Genomic DNA, 16,022 nt, shown 5'->3' with positions numbered 1-16,022 from the left:
TGGACAGACACTGTGTCCATGTTTCTGCCAAGATGATCCTATAGGACTGATCTTTGGTACACACCCTATCCATGGAAGGGCCTTCCAAATGAATGATTTGGACCCCCCTAAAAATGTGGGGCCACATGTGTTTGTGAGCTCCTGCTCAGATAAGCAGCTACTCACAAACCATTTCCTCTCTCCCTCTCTCTCTCTCGCTATCTATCTATCTATCTATCTATCTATCTATATATATATATATATATATATATATATATATATATATATATATAGTAGAAGAGAAAATAAGAGAATTTTTTGTAGAATTACACATCACTCTTTTTGACTTTTTTTAACAAAGTGTAGACACCCCATTTTGACCGTACCCTAAACCCTTCCAATTTTATGCAAAACCCCATCAAACCAATGCTTTAGGACCCCAAATTTCTCCACAAGGTAGGTTAGGGTCCCAGCTAGGTCCCCGCAAAATTTCGTCGAAATCCGAGTACGTTTGCCTAGCGAACGAGCTGAGAGAGAACCGTAGTGTAAACCAGAAAAGGGGGGTGAATTATCCTGGAACGGTACAGTGCAGATTTCGAATAAGACACGATTGGATGGTGCGCCCATCAATTTTTCCGTTAATAGTGCGCCCATCAATGTTGGTAGTGCCAATATCAAACACTCAAATCACTTATAAATAGCATTTTAGCCTCATTTGTAAAAATAAAATAAAAAATCGAGGGTTCTTAATTTGAGAGAGAGAGAGAGAGAGAGAGAGAGAGAGAGAGAGATAGATAGAGGGGATCTCATCTCTAAACCCTAGCCTTCTTCTCCGACGATATTTCGCCCGAATCCGGCCGTTCCACCGAAGATCCGACCGCCAGAGTTTCACCATTATCATCTCCTCCACCTCCAACTCTCCCTACTCCATCCCTTCCCTTTCCCTTCCTCTCTCTCCCTCCATCTCCACTCCCTCTGCTGGAAACTCTCTCGCAAATGGCGTCTTTCTTGCTCCTCAGAATCCGCCGACATCTATATCGTCTATCAGAGAACTCAATCTGGATCGGCAGCGCAATTAGTCAAGGAGCTCGCGGAAACCTTACCAGTCACCGATGTAGTGGTAGATGGAGAGTTAAAGTCAGCTTCTTTGATCGTCAAGGCCATTGACTATGGCCTCAGATCCGTTTTTTCTTAGCAATAACAATTGGAGATGCATTGGGGATGGCTACATTGTCCGTTCAAATTTTGCTTGCAGTGAAGAGAAGAATCATATATATGCTCTTCACGTGACAGTGCAAGCAGATGCAGATGATGGATTTGTCTTACTTGTTTCACCTGATGTTGTTCGATTCAGTAGACATAAGATCATGGATCTACTTGGTTCTAAATTGCAAGAAAGATTCCATGGAGGGGAGGAAGTCATTGTAGATGACTATTCTCTGGCCACATCATGCTCTGTTCTTCCGTGTCTCTATGGAGGACATGTTATAAGACTCAGCAAATTCATTCCTTTTGGAGAGGATTTCAAACATATGGAAGAGCTTTGGTCCTTCAAGCATGGTCTAGCACTGCCAAATGATTATTTTGTGAAGATCCAGTTTACCCATGGAAGCGATGCAAACAAGCAGTGGTTCCCATCTGCCTATGTTCTACAAGGACTGGGTTTGACTCCAGTTCCACAAACCATTAGAGCCTGCTAGTGACATTGGTTTTACCATGTTTCATAATTGCACCTGCTATCTTGCCTTTTATCAAATTTCACCATGATTCTGTAAAACTGAAATATGCTTCGGTGCAGTTACCAAAAACATGGTAGTGTCCATGCCATTAGTATAAAAAGAAGCCTACTGTTTCAGCCCTTGTGGGAGATCATATCAGTACAACCATTTTTATTTTATTTTATTTTTATTTTTATTGCTGTTATATGCTTCAGTTGGCCTATTCTCTTTAATTGGTTTGTGATAACTGGAAATGCAATAATATTTTGATCCGTTGTTTAGCTTGTGAGAGCCTTTAGGAAGTTGAAAAACCTTTTTGGCATCTCTTTAAGGGCTCAAAACACAAGATGATTGTAGTATGATTACGATTTGTTGCTTAGGGGTGAATATATATTTTGTGGAATTTGGATGTGTTTTATAAATGCCTTGTTCTATCTCAAATGAATAATTCGGAAATCTTTTGGATAGGTTGAAATGAATCCGTATCATCCGATGTTAACCAAGAGAACACTTGTTGATGTCTCTAAAATTTTAACTGGATAGGGATATAACTTAGTTGACATCAACACACATTCATTTAAATACCGTCCCTGATTTCATGTTAATAATGATTTATGTGACATTACTTCATTTTGATATTAAACAAAGTGTGTCTGTTTTCCTTGTTTTAATTTACCTTTGTTGCTAAAAATTAAAGCTTTAATATTGCAAGGACGATGAAGGCGATAGCCCAAGCCCATCATTAGGGGACTTGCTTAGTCCAAGTAGCACTCCCCTCTTCTTTTCAAAAGACTTGCCCAGTCTTTTAGATGTGTATTCCCTATAGACATTAGATTCCCTTTGTTCATTGCAAGGGCGATGAAGGCGCTAGCCCAAGCCCATCCTTAGGGGACTTGCTCAGTCCAAGTAGCACTCCCCTCTGTCATTTAAAAGACTTGCCCAGTCTTTTAGATGTATACCCTTGAACATTAGACACCCATTCATTGCAAGGGCAATGAAAGAGATATCTTGAGCCCATCTTTAGGGAGACAAGCTATATATCAGCAAAAAAGTCAAACCTTCTGGAGACAGGCTTTGTCTCTTTGGTCATAGTGTTCTCTCTTCTAGGAGACTTGCCCAGTCTCACTAGAATCCTTCTTTATCTCCATTTTCTTTTAGGAGACTAACCTAGTCTCATTAGCACTCCCCTCTTAGGGTTGTGCACTAGGACTCAGTCCTTTCATATATGAGTCAGTCTTTAGCTAGAGAGTCTGTCTTTAGTTAGAGAGTTAATCTTTCAGAGGTCTGTCCTATCATCATAGGGGTTAGGATTCTTTCCAACCTCTCATCAAGTCATTTTATCCGCTCCTGCAAGGTATAGGATGCTGTCCAACCCTTGCAGAGTCGTGTTTCTGTCCATTTCCCCCGCAAAGCATAGGATGCTGTCCAACCTTTGCGGGATATTCAGGAATTTGTCCTACCCTTATGATGATAGGGTTTTGTCCTCTTGTGTCAAAAACATCAAAAACATCTGAAAAACCAAAAAATCTCAAAAATCTCGAGTCATTAAGAGAGTAGTTAGGAATTCTGTTCCGAATTACGTCGGCTTGATCCTTTTTCGTAGGGTACGTAGTGCAGCTTGGGATCCACATCCCAAGTCCAGCCAAACCTTTAAAAATAAAACATTTCAAATATTCAAAAAATACAAAAATTCTTCAAAACCTTTTCAAAAAGATCTTCCCCTGGAGTTAGGAGTCTGTCTTAGCTGTTTGGGGTGTTTTAGAGTTAGGAGGCTGTCCTGATTTGTATTGATATGGTGTGTCCTGTCGCGTGAGTGTCCCTAGAGTTAGGAGGCCTCAAGTTGGTTAGTTAGACATTTAGTCGAACCGATGGCTAGACTAGAAAGCATATATTCAGCCCGTGGTTTTCTTTAGGATGCACAGCCTAGTTACACATAGGATGTAGGGCCCACCTGCATTAGTTTAAGGCTAACCAACTTGTATTAGTTAGGGCATGTAGAGAGTCCTAAAAATTACAATTCACTTGAACTTAAGTAAATTGTGCAAAAACTTTAAAAATTAGTCGAGTCTAGTGGATCGAGTCTAGGATAGCGGTTCTAGATGGTTAGGCATCGTAGTTAGAATAGGTTATCGAACTACGTTGATTCCGATTCTTCCCGAGGCCGGGATACGCAGCGCAGCTGGGATGGACGGCCATCTTGGTCCGAATCAAGTCGCATTAGAGTTTTAGGATTCGTCTTGTCCAGTCATGTTTAGAGTTGATTTGTGTTGTATGTTTTGCTGTGTTTTCTTACTTTCATGTACAGATCCTATACCTTTAGCTGTAGCATGCATGTGTTTGCACACCAGAACTTAGACACCAATTAGGGATGACATTCATAACCTAGTTATTCTCAGGTGACACTTATTTCATTTATCTTATGTGTGCTTATTATTTTCATCTCCGAGACATGCATGATTAGATAGACGTCTTCTCGGAGATATTGATTCTCATTTCATATGACTTTTGCCCAAAACTCTTCAAAATCAATAATAAATGGTATAAGAGACCAGGTGCTTGCACTTGGGCGGACGAGGTACACTTTGGACCTTCCAAATTCGTAACCAGGCACAAACCTTTCTTTTATAATCTCTGGTTATTCGTTGCAACAGAGCATAATATGGGATCCTTGGCCCACTTCCTTGGATGGCGACTCTTCTTTATTTAAGGTACGCCTCGAATCTGGGCTAGTCCCCGAACCGAGAGGTATCTCACCTTATATCGCCACTCATGCTGTGAGAGGCACTTCTTTCGAGAGTTCCTTAGTAGAGCTCTCATTCACGTGGATGATCCTGAGACTGCTCGTGTGGGGCTCCGGCCCGCCGCCTCTCTCGGATCGGGATCCACACAAAGGCACCCATTCAACACACAAATTTTCAATCCTACCCCCTCCTTTATGCTTTTTAACAAAGGCACCCATTAAAGCTAAATAATTTCAATCCTACCCCACTCCTTTATGCTTTTTTAATAAAAAATCTATAGGGTGATCTTAACCATCCGATTTAAGAGCAACAACATATTATGGAAACCTCTATAGATTGGAGGGCTAGGTTCAGGCTATGGAAATGATTTTTGGGGCACAACCTATTTCTGTTGTGTTCTATATATATCCCCGTGCGTTGAACGGGCCAACAAAGAATTGTACGGACTTCATCATCGGTTGATCCAAACCGTCCATGTGATGGAACACAACAGAAATAGGGCGCGTAAGATCATTTCCATGGGCTGATCCTAGCCCTTCAATCTATAAAGGTTTCAATCATATGTTGTTCCTCTTAAGGTGCCCAGAATTCGTTAATATTTTGAAAGGAGTCCTGAATCCATAGTATTATGTAATATGTTCACAAAAATCCGTAGTATTATGTAACATATGTACCCAATCTGTAATTTTGCAATGTTGACTTTGTCCACTTTTTTTATTAACAAATCATAAAGGAGGGGGGGTAGGATTGAAATTATGTGGCTTTAATGGGTGCCTTTGTTAAAAAGCACAAAGGAGGGGGTAGGATTGAAAATATATAGGTTGAATGGGTGCCTTTGTTAAAAAAAGTCAAAAAAAGTGATGTGTAATAATCATAGAATTTTGGGAGAAATTCAAATAATTCTCTCATTTTCTCTTCTGCCATATATATATATATATATATATATGTGTGTGTGTGTGTGTGTGGGGGGGGGGGGTAGTGTTTCTACACACTAGTGTAGTTAAGTTATCTACTAGTGTTCTACTCGGGCAGCTGTGAGATGGGCTGAGGGAGAGACTTGAGAGGGTGGTAGTAAGGAGAGCTTAAAAAGCCCTGGAAAAACAAGAAAATTAAAAAAACCCATTTTAAGCCATGTTTGGTAGCCATGAAAGTTTTTTCCACTGAATATTAGTTTATCGAGTGGTGGAAGAGGGAAAAGTAGGGTGTCAGAGGAAAATAATTTTTTAAGGGCATAAGTGAAGAGAGGGTGAGGAGTGACTCAAGAATAAGGAAATCAAAATTAGAGTTTTTAATTTCCCTATTTTTCAGCCACTTCACACCATTGGTAAAGCTAATATTCCATTAAAATAGTTTCCAGTTTGCCAAACGTGGGATCATAGTAGAACATTTTTTTAACTTTTTTTAGGGATCTCTCATGCTTTCCACACATGCCCTCTAAGGCCAAGTTTGGGAGCCATGAAAGTTTTTTGCATGGATTATTAGTTTATCAAGTGGTGAGAAAGGGGCACGAAGGGTAGGAGAGGGAGAGAATTGACGGGCATGCACGAGTGAGGAGAGGGTGAGAGTGGCTGAAAAAAAAGGAAAAGAAACTCTATTTTAGTGCATGGCCCATCAATATCTGGGTCATGCAAATAAATGTTTGGATCATTGAATAAAGGAAAAAGTATCAATTGATGACACAAAAATGACAAAATAGCGGATGGGTGACACCCTTTTGAAAGCTTGTGAACGGATGTCAAAACACCTTTTACTTACATGGCCTTTTACATAAATGCCCCTGATGATAAAAGAACCCATCGTTTTAACTTTTTTCATCTTTAACTGTTGAGAAGCTTTTATTTTTCACTTTTACTCTCTCCTTTTTTCATTTTTAACCACCTGCAACTCATCTTCTCCGGTGTGAGGTGGTGACCAGCGTGAAAATTAACGCATTTTCTCTGACGTGGGGCGGTTTCCTGCGCTACTCCGAACCTCTCTTCATTTTTTCCGGCATGTTCCCATCCCCATCGTCTCAGGTATTATTGGGTGTCATGTTTCGTTTTTTTACTTTTATTTTCCTTCTATTAAGTTACTTTTGTGGTGTATTGTTTCATTTTCACTATTTGGAAGCCTTTACACATCTAGGGTTTCATTTTTTTATTTTTTTCCCTATTATGTTGGCTTTGATGAGAAACCGTTAACATGTACTATTTCATTTTCACTGTGGAGAACCCCCTTTTGATAATGTCCTATTTTCAGTGTTGAGAACCCCCTACCCCCTTTTCACTGTTGACAACCCCGTCTTGAGATTGATAATCTCCCTTTTCCAGTGTTTAGAACCCCCTCTAGATGGTTCATAATCCCTTATTTCCAATATTGGGAACCCCCTTTTGAGGTTGATAATCCTCCATTTGCAGTGTTGAGAACCCCCTCCAGGTAGATTGAAAATCCCCCATTTGAAGTGTTGAGAACCCCCTTTTGAGATTGATAATCCCTAATTTCCAATGTTGAGAACCCTCTCAAGGAGTAGTTGATAATCCTCCATTTCCAGTGTTGACAACCCCCTCATTTCCAGTGTTGGTAGCCCTCTCTAGGATGTTGATAATCCTCCATTGCCAGTGTTGAGAACCCCCTCTAGGTAGATTGATAATCCCCCATTTGTAGTGTTGAGAACCCCCTTTTGAGATTGATAATCCCCCATTTGTAGTGTTGAGAACCCCTTGTAGGTAGTTCATAATCCCCCATTTCCAGTGTTGGGAACCCCCTTTTGAGGTTGATAATCCCTCATTTCCAGTGTTAGGAACCCCCTTTTGAGGTTGATAATCCCCCATTTTCAGTTTTCAGAACCCCCTCTAGGTAGATTGATAATCCCTCATTTCTAATGTTGAGAACCCCCTTTTGAGATTGATATTCCCTAATTTCCAATGTTGAGAACCCTCTCTAAGTACTTGATAATCCCCCATTTTCAGTGTTGAGAACCCCCTCATTTCCAGTGTTGGTAATCTTTTCTAGGTAGTTGATAATCCCCCGTTACCAGTGTTGATATTCCCCCATTTCCAATGTTGAGAACCCCCTCATTTCCAGTGTTGGTAACCCTCTCTAGGTAGTTGATAATCCCTCATTGCCGGTGTTGAGAACCCCTATAGATAGTTGATAATCCTCCATTTCCATTGTTGAGAACCCCCTGATTTCCAATGTTGGTTACCCTCTCTGGGTAGTTGGTAATCCTCCATTTCCAGTGTTGAGAACCCCCTCTGGGTAGAATCTCTCATTTGCAGTGTTGGGAACCCCTTTTGAGGTTGATATTCCTCCATTTTTAGTGTTGAGAACCCCTTCTAGGTAGATTGATAATACCTCATTTCCAGTGTTGATACCTCCCTTTTGAGATTGACAATCCCCCATTTCCAATGTTCACAACCCCCTCTAGGTAGTTGGTAATCCCCCCTTTCCAGTGTTGTGAACCCCCTTTTGAGGTTGATAATCCCCCATTTGCAGGGTCGATAACCCTCTGTAGGTAGTTGATAATCCCTCATTTTCCAGTGTTGATAACCCCCTGTAGGTAGTTGATAATCCCCCATTTCTAGTGTTGATAATCCCACATGTCCAATGTTGAGAACCCCCTCTAGGCAGTTGATAAGCCACAGTTTTTCAGTGTAGAGAACCCTCTACGTAAATGATAAGCCACACTTACAGTAATGGTAACCCCCTCTAGGTAGCTGTGATAACCCCATGTAGAGTGTTGTTTTTGAACCCCCATTCAGTGTTATGAACACTGTGATAACAGGCTGGATGATACTTGATGTCCATGAGAGAGTTGATCACCCCCCTCAGTAATGTTGGTAACCCCTCTCCAGATTGTTGAAAAAACAAGACCAAAGGCAAGTACACGTGTTCTCAATTAACCATTATTCAAAGTTAGATACTTGCTTCCTCTAACCTTTATATAATTTCGCAGTCGTATTCTCATGACCATTGATGGGGTAAAAGTCTTGGCCGAGGATTTTGAAACCTTGTGGAACCTGAGAAGAGTCCTCAGTGGCCAAGTAAGTGTCATTTTCTAAATTAAAGTGCTCTCTTCATTACCCACGATTGAGGTTATTAACATATAACAATAAATTTTTTTGAGTTGTAGGTGTTGGATGTATTTGGGAAGTATTTGTACGCCTCCAACAATGTCTTGACTGGACAAATTGTATATCTTCCTTCATCACTATATGTAAGAGACTTTTTTGTATCTATACATGTTACGTTACAACTTATCTATCATTTAGTTTTCCCACAAAATTCATTTCGTTGCATAGGCATATATGACTTCAGGGCGTGAATCAATGAAAGAGAAATAAAAGTTGGAGTGCGATGGGTTGGCGAATGAGCTATTGCATCGTACACTTAACCATATCCCATTGGAAGATATTCGGATGATCTTAATCCCATGCTGTCAAGACTTTCACTGGGTTCTTTTGCTGCTTGATATGGTGAACAAAAAGATCGTTGAGTTCAACTCAATGCAAGGGGACTCATTTCAGGAACGAGCATCTCCTACTGTAAGTAAATTAATATCTTCCCTAACATTTAAAGTTACTTACATATGTACAACACACAATATTCCTTCCTTGTCTTAAATTCAGGTAGCATTCATCAAGGAATATTTGAAGGGCCGGTTTTGCAATATCGATGACTTTCCATTTTTCCAGATGGTTGGCTTCCCACAGCAGAACAATGGGTGGGTTTAAACTTAAAACTTTTGAATTTTTTTACTATTCTTATCTCATTCGTAGTTTGTTTAAAAGTAACTCCATTCACTGCATATTTTTTACAGGGTTGGTTGTGGCGCTTTTGTCCTAAAAGCGACTGGGCATCTCTATCATGGTCACCCACTCAACTTTGGGCCAGTGGACATTCCTCAATTCCGGCTACAACTCAGTGAGAGATTTTTACGAGGAGAGTTTGGGAACTGCGAAATTCTGTAGGAAAACCTTTTAATGTACACAGATGTTTGTTTTTTATGATGATCATGGTAAAAACTTTATTTTTTAATGGAGATTGGTAGAAACTATGGTCAGGGAGCTGTTAAATGGCAGGGGAAGTTGTTTGTGAATGGTTGGGGAACTTGTAAAATTTAAACAGGTTTTATGGTATGTGTTTGTGTATGTGTTTCAATTTGAATAGGTGAAGTTGTTTGTGAATGGGTGGAGAACTTGTAAATTTAAACAGGTTTTATGGAAGTGTTTCTATTTGTGAATGGGTGGAGAACTTGTAAATTGAAATAGGTTTTATGAAAGTGTGTTTGTGTTTGTGAATGGGTGGAGAACTTGTACATTGAAACAGGTTTTATGGAAGTGTGTTTGTGTTTGTGAATGGGTGGAGAACTTGTACATTTAAACAGGTTCTATGGAAGTGTGTTTCTATTTGATCATGGGTGGAGAACTTCTAAATGTAAATAAGTTTTATGGAAGTGTGTTTGTGTTTGTGTTTCAATTTGAACATTGGAACTTGTTTGTGAATGGGTGGAGAACTTGTGAATTTAAACAGGTTTTAGACAACTGTGTTTGTGAATGCTTACCGGTTAAGTGCACAACTTTTTATGGTCCTATGATGTGTTTCTAAGACCAGTAGCTTTACCTACCCTGGTAAATGGTTGGTGACCCATTTTTGGGTTGATAACCCACTTTACAAGGTCAATGACCCCAAAAAATGGGAGGTTGGTAAGCCTAAATTTCAATTCCGTTAGGTTTACCTACCCTGGTAAATGGTTGGTGACTCATTTTTGGGTTGATGACCCACTTTACAAGGTCAATGACCCCAAAAAATGGGAGGTTGGTACGCCTAAATTTCAATTCCAGTAGCTTTACCTACCCTGGTAAATGGTTGGTGACCCATTTTTGGGTTGATAACTCACTTTACGAGGTCAATCACCCCAAAAAATGGGAGGTTGGTTAGCCTAAATTTCATTTCCAGAGCTTTATCTACCTGGTTAATAGTTGGTAACCCATTTTTTGGGTCCCGAATGTTGGTAACCTCGTTTTGAGGTAGTTGATAATCCGGAATCACTCATTAGCTTTAATACCCAGTGAAGGGGTTGATAACCCATTCTCTTTGTCGGTGACCCACTTCCGAATGTTGGTAACCCAAACAAACATCCCATCTGCTTCCATTGGCCAAATCGTTAACTGCTCAAACTGAAGATTATTAGCATCTACATCATGGGCCCCAACAAACATCCCATCTGCTTTCATTTGCCGACTACTGTCAATCGGAATTGGTTGAGAACAGATAGGAGAATCCGCACTGATAGGCTAAATACATGGACTAACACCGATCTTTCCATGATCCTCCTCCTCCTCCTCCTCTTCCCCATTATCATCGTAATCATCATCACTACCATCGTCATTATCATCATCAGTTCTTTCTTCTTCTAAATCTAAACCCCTCACACAGAAGCCATCTTCAAAAATATTATTGAAGTCCACTTCAACATCTCCCACATTTTGAAAGTCATCGATACCTCTAGTAACATGGTTGGCATGCAAACCACTTGCCAATATTTCATTTAAATCAATTTGAGACCTGCATAGTTCGACAATATATAATCAGTTTCAATCCATATGATTAATTCATAAATTGAAATATGGAAGTAAAAGATTGCCAAATAACTACAATACCTTACGCCGGGTTCTGCTGGAGCACCTCCCATCTCTTCACTTACATAACTCCTATCAAATTCACTTTCGTAGTCTTTTTGCAAGTCCACTTCAAAACGCGGACGTTTTTGAGACGGAATCGAAGTAGAAGGAATGTTACGATTAAGAGAGGGTCTACTAGTACAAACATTTTTTGGGGGAAGCATTGACGAATTCAAAGAATTAGTACCATTGTCAATTATGATCTTCGTTATGTATATCATCACAGAATTGAACATGTATCTGTCAAACATCCTGAACATTGTTTGGAGGACATCATCTTCATCGACGTCAATTAAAGTGACTATATATGGATCGACAACATATCGACATTTTATCGATAGTGAAACCTCCCTTTCTGTAACACCAATTCTTCTTTGGATTACAGCTTCAAATTCGTCGAAATTGATTCCGCGGCTGACCGATAACAATGTCATCTTCCCCCTGACATAAACCCAAGAAACATCATCCTTCAAATCCCCATCAAAGTGTAAAAGAAGAGAAACCATTGTTTCAGACATTTTTCTAAAATTGTAAACAAGGGTTCTAAACAAAGTTTATCAAGTCTCTGAAAGGGGTTACAAGTTGTTACTAAAGGGCCTTCTCATCTCTCCTTGAGGGCTATTCAAGTGTACACAATGGGTTACCAAGTTCATAAATGGGGTTATGGACTCTAAAAGGGGGTTTCACTTCCTCAATGGGGAGTTTGCGAGCCAATACAGGAGGTGTTCTAAGGGGATTATCATGTCCCTAAGGGGGGTTTCAAGTAGTCAATTAGGGGTTTCCAACTCTCTACGCAAGGGGGTTTTCAAGTACCTAAAGGGATTACCAAGTAAAAGGGAATTACTAAGAATGTACAAGGGTTTTCAGCTCCCTCCAATGGGGTTACCAAGCCTCTCCGAGGTGTATCAAGTGTCAAAATAGGTTTAAAAGGTAAATATATGGGACTTACCAACAGCAAATAAGGGATTATCAAGTGCAAAAAATTGTGATTCATGTACAAAAGGGTTTACATAAACCATCTATATTCGGGTCATCAAACACTAGTACCATCTTTATTAGCAGAGTACCAACTCTAGAAGTGATTCAACTCACTTGTAGCAACTCTATAAGAATGGTTTCAGAGATAATAAAAGCACAAGCCCTAAGTCAACATTTTAAAAGGGTTATAAGATAGGGTTATCAATCACAATAAAGACAGGGTTATCACACACAATACAAACAAGGTTATTATCACACACTAAAGACAGGGTTCAAACGCATTAATGGAAGCACAAATCCTAAGAGAGTAGATAAGCTACTAACCTTCACTTACACTTCGTGGGTTTCAGGCGTTAATGGAGAAATCTGAAAGAGGTTGGCGGTAAATTTTGGTAGGTGAAAAGTAAGAGAGAGAGAGAAATCTACTCTAACGTGTTCTTTTTGCCATGAGGGGTATTTGGGTAAAAGGCCATGTCAGAAAAAGGTGTTTTGACCTCCGTTCACAAGCTTTCAAAAGCGTGTCACCCATCCACTATTTTGGCATTTTTGTGTCACCAATTGACAATTTTTCCTTGAATAAATAATTCCCTATTGTACTCTTATCAGTTCATATTTTTTCTTGTAGAAAATATGCTCATGTATCATATAACAACTTCTTTATTAAATAGTTACCTTGCCCTTACTCACCTGTGAGCATGAAAACCACGAGTATTGTGTATCGACCATTTCTAACAACTTCCCTTGTTAATTATTTTTAGTGACTAAAGATTTCCAGTTATCTATCATATCTATAAAACTGAATGTGGTAAGCTGGGGTGTCGCCATGTGCCACCCCACTGCATTCCGAAATTTAAAAACACTTGAAGGGAATGTTGCACACTGTTTTACACTTTTGGAATTCCAAAAGTTCTTTCTAGAAAAACAAATCGTTCTACATTCCACGTTTCAACCCCACCATACCGTACTCCATTTATGTTACGCCTAAAATCGGCAACAGATAAGGCAGGCGACGAAAGAGCTGATCTATCTGGCAGGTCCTGATTGCTAAGCTGGATAGGAAACTCAATCCTGCACAGTAACACCCGGTCAAAAGACCAACCCGGAGTCGTAACTCCGGATAGGCCCTTCTTAAGTCAGTAATGGGCACAAATGTGTCAATACTATGAATAATAACTTTTTTTGGGATTCGGTCCCTTACCTTGTCTTTATGAGGGCTATTTATAGTGAGGGCTCTGGGTGTTAGTTTACCCTTTTACCCTCGAGGATAGGAGTCGAACTGTGCGTGGACTGAGCCTTACCCTTGTTTTCATACCCTTGGACAGGTGTATGATTATGGTTGGGTAAAGTTTATACTTGGTCCTTCCATTTTAGGTTGCAATGACCCTAATACCCCATGTGGGGTTATGATTCTATGGGCCCACCTCGGTGCCACGTGTCTCATGATGATTGGGGTTGTCTTTTATACCTCATCATTTGCCCCCCGATTCTTCAAGTCATTGTGATGACTTGGGGAAGCTTTACTGAGTGTTCGTGCAAGAAATGGCCTGATTTAGGATTCTTCTGTTCTAATCGGTTTTTTATGATCTAGAGCCCTTCAGATCGGCTCCAAATGAACTTGGTGGCCTAATCGTTGGCTCCATTACTCAAATTGGCTTTTTATGAACCGTAGCTCTTCAAACCGGCTCTAGACAAATTGGATAGCCTAATTTTTGGTTTCATCACTCAGATCGGCCTTTTCTGAACTGGAGCTATTCAGATTGGCTCCAGACGAACTAAATTTTGTCGGTTAGTGGATTGTGTGATATTCAGAACGGCTTCAGATGGTCTGATTTTTGTCGTTTAGTGGATTGCGTCACATCCAGTACGGCTTTAGACAATCTAAATTTTGTCGTTTACTGGATTGCATGATATCTATATGGCTTCAGACGGTCTGATTTTTGTCGTTTAGTGGATTGAGGCACATCCAGTACGGCTTCAGATGATCTGAATTTTATCGTTTACTGGATTGCGTGATATCCACTACGGCTTCAGACAATCTGAATTTTTTCGTTTAGTGGATTGCGTCATATCTAGTACGGCTTCAGACGATTTGAATTTTGTCGTCTAGTGGATTGCGTCATATCCAGTACGGCTTCAGACGGTCTGAATTTTGTCGTTTAGTTGATGGCGTCATATCCAGTATGGCTTCAGACGATCTGAATTTTGTCGTTTAGTGGATTGCGACACATCCAATATGGCTTCAGACGGTCTGAATTTTGTACGGCTAGCAGATTGCGTCATATCCAGTACGACTTATGACGAACTAAATTTTGTCTAAACTACCATATTGTTAAGTTTTTGTCGAGGTAATTTTATCCATTCCCATTCCCATTTTTAAGACCTGTCTCTTCGTTTTTCGAGCCTTCATTAATGGCTTGCCGCGTGGCACAATGGGGTTCGTGGGTACAGACGGTCGCCTAACAAATTTGTCTATAAAATGGGATGTAAGGCCTCACTTCTCCATTTACCATCTCTTGCTCTCCCATTTGCTCTGTCAGTGCAGTTTGGGTCTTTTGTTTGGTTCGTCCACTGCTTGCAGCTGTTTGAGATCGGGGCCATTCCACCGTGTAGGTAAATTTTCAGTTCGCCTTTTTGTGTTGCACTTTTCTTTCCTTCCCTTATGTGTAGTAGCTCTAGTTAAGAGTCTAGCTCCAGTTCGTCATCGGGAGAAACTTACTCCAAGGACGAGGCTAGTTCTAGCTCGTTCGAAAGGACCAGGTCTAATTCAAATCTTAGGGGAGGCCAAGCCATGGTTTGCCAGCAAGGTAACACGGTTATAGACCTTGAGGATGATGACGAGGAGATAGATATAGGATCCAACAAGGTTATTCTGGACTTGAATTTTAGTCCTGTACGGGTTGAGAACCAGAACTTTCTGAGGTCTGGTAGCGATGAGGGTGACGAAGACGATGAGGAAGTTGAGTCCAATCGGAGGGTGTCTATATCTCTTGGAGAGAGTACGGCAGTTGAGATTATGGCTACGGCTAGGATGGAGGGAGGTCCTAGAGAGGGCACCGCTGCCGCGCAGGAGGAGAATGTCTTAGACGCTTCTCAACTTGGTGATATTAGAGATCGGTATTGTATACCTGATCAATTTATTCTGAAGGTGGCTATCGAGGGGGACCGTGCATGCAACGACAATATTGACGTATGCATATACGAGGAGGCCTTGAAGGCCGGCTTTAGGCTCCCCATCAATTCTTTTATCGTCGCGGTGTTGAGGTACTATGGTTTGGCCCCGGCTCAAGTGGCACCGAACTCATGGAGGACTCTTGCCGGCTTTGTTTACCTGGTACGGTTCTGTCTGCAGAGGTATTTGTTTTTGTCAGTCTTCAGGAGGTGTGCTCACTTGAAAAGGCAACGGTCGGGCGGCTGGATCTATATCAGCCAACGGCCTGAAGTGAAGATGATTACTGGCATTCCGACCTCAATCCACCGTTAGAAGAATAAGTTCTTTTATGCCAGTTTTGACGAGGGGTGGCCGGTCCCCACTAACTGGTCTTTTGTGAATACCAAGGCCATGAGTCGAAAACCGGTCTTAGAGGGTGAAGACAAGGTGACCTTCTGGATGATCAGTGATGAGATCCGGCAGAAAGGTCTTATCCATTACTGGGAGTTCTCCAAAGAGGAGATTCATGTCGATATCGGGATTAGTGCTACGACCCGACCACGTAGGTGTCTTAGGAAGTTCACAAATACCTCGTTGCTGATGAACTGGCTTGATTGTTATTTGTGTCCTTCATAATTTTATCCGATCTCTCTGACTTGTCTCTTTTTTCTGTCGTTGCTGATGAATTGGCTTGATTGTTATTTGTGTCCATCATAATTTTATCCGATCTCTCTAACTTGTCTCTTTTTTTGATTTTATAGAAATGCAGAAGCAATCAGCTCTAGAGAGGGTGCGC

The sequence above is a fragment of the Tasmannia lanceolata genome, unplaced genomic scaffold (assembly GCF_043159265.1).
Source record: "Tasmannia lanceolata isolate RefF3 unplaced genomic scaffold, GAP_Taslan_0.1 ptg000036l, whole genome shotgun sequence".
NCBI classification, from domain to species: domain Eukaryota; kingdom Viridiplantae; phylum Streptophyta; class Magnoliopsida; order Canellales; family Winteraceae; genus Tasmannia; species Tasmannia lanceolata.
The sequence above is the reverse complement of the archived record's forward strand: the minus strand, read 5'-3'. Positions refer to the sequence as shown.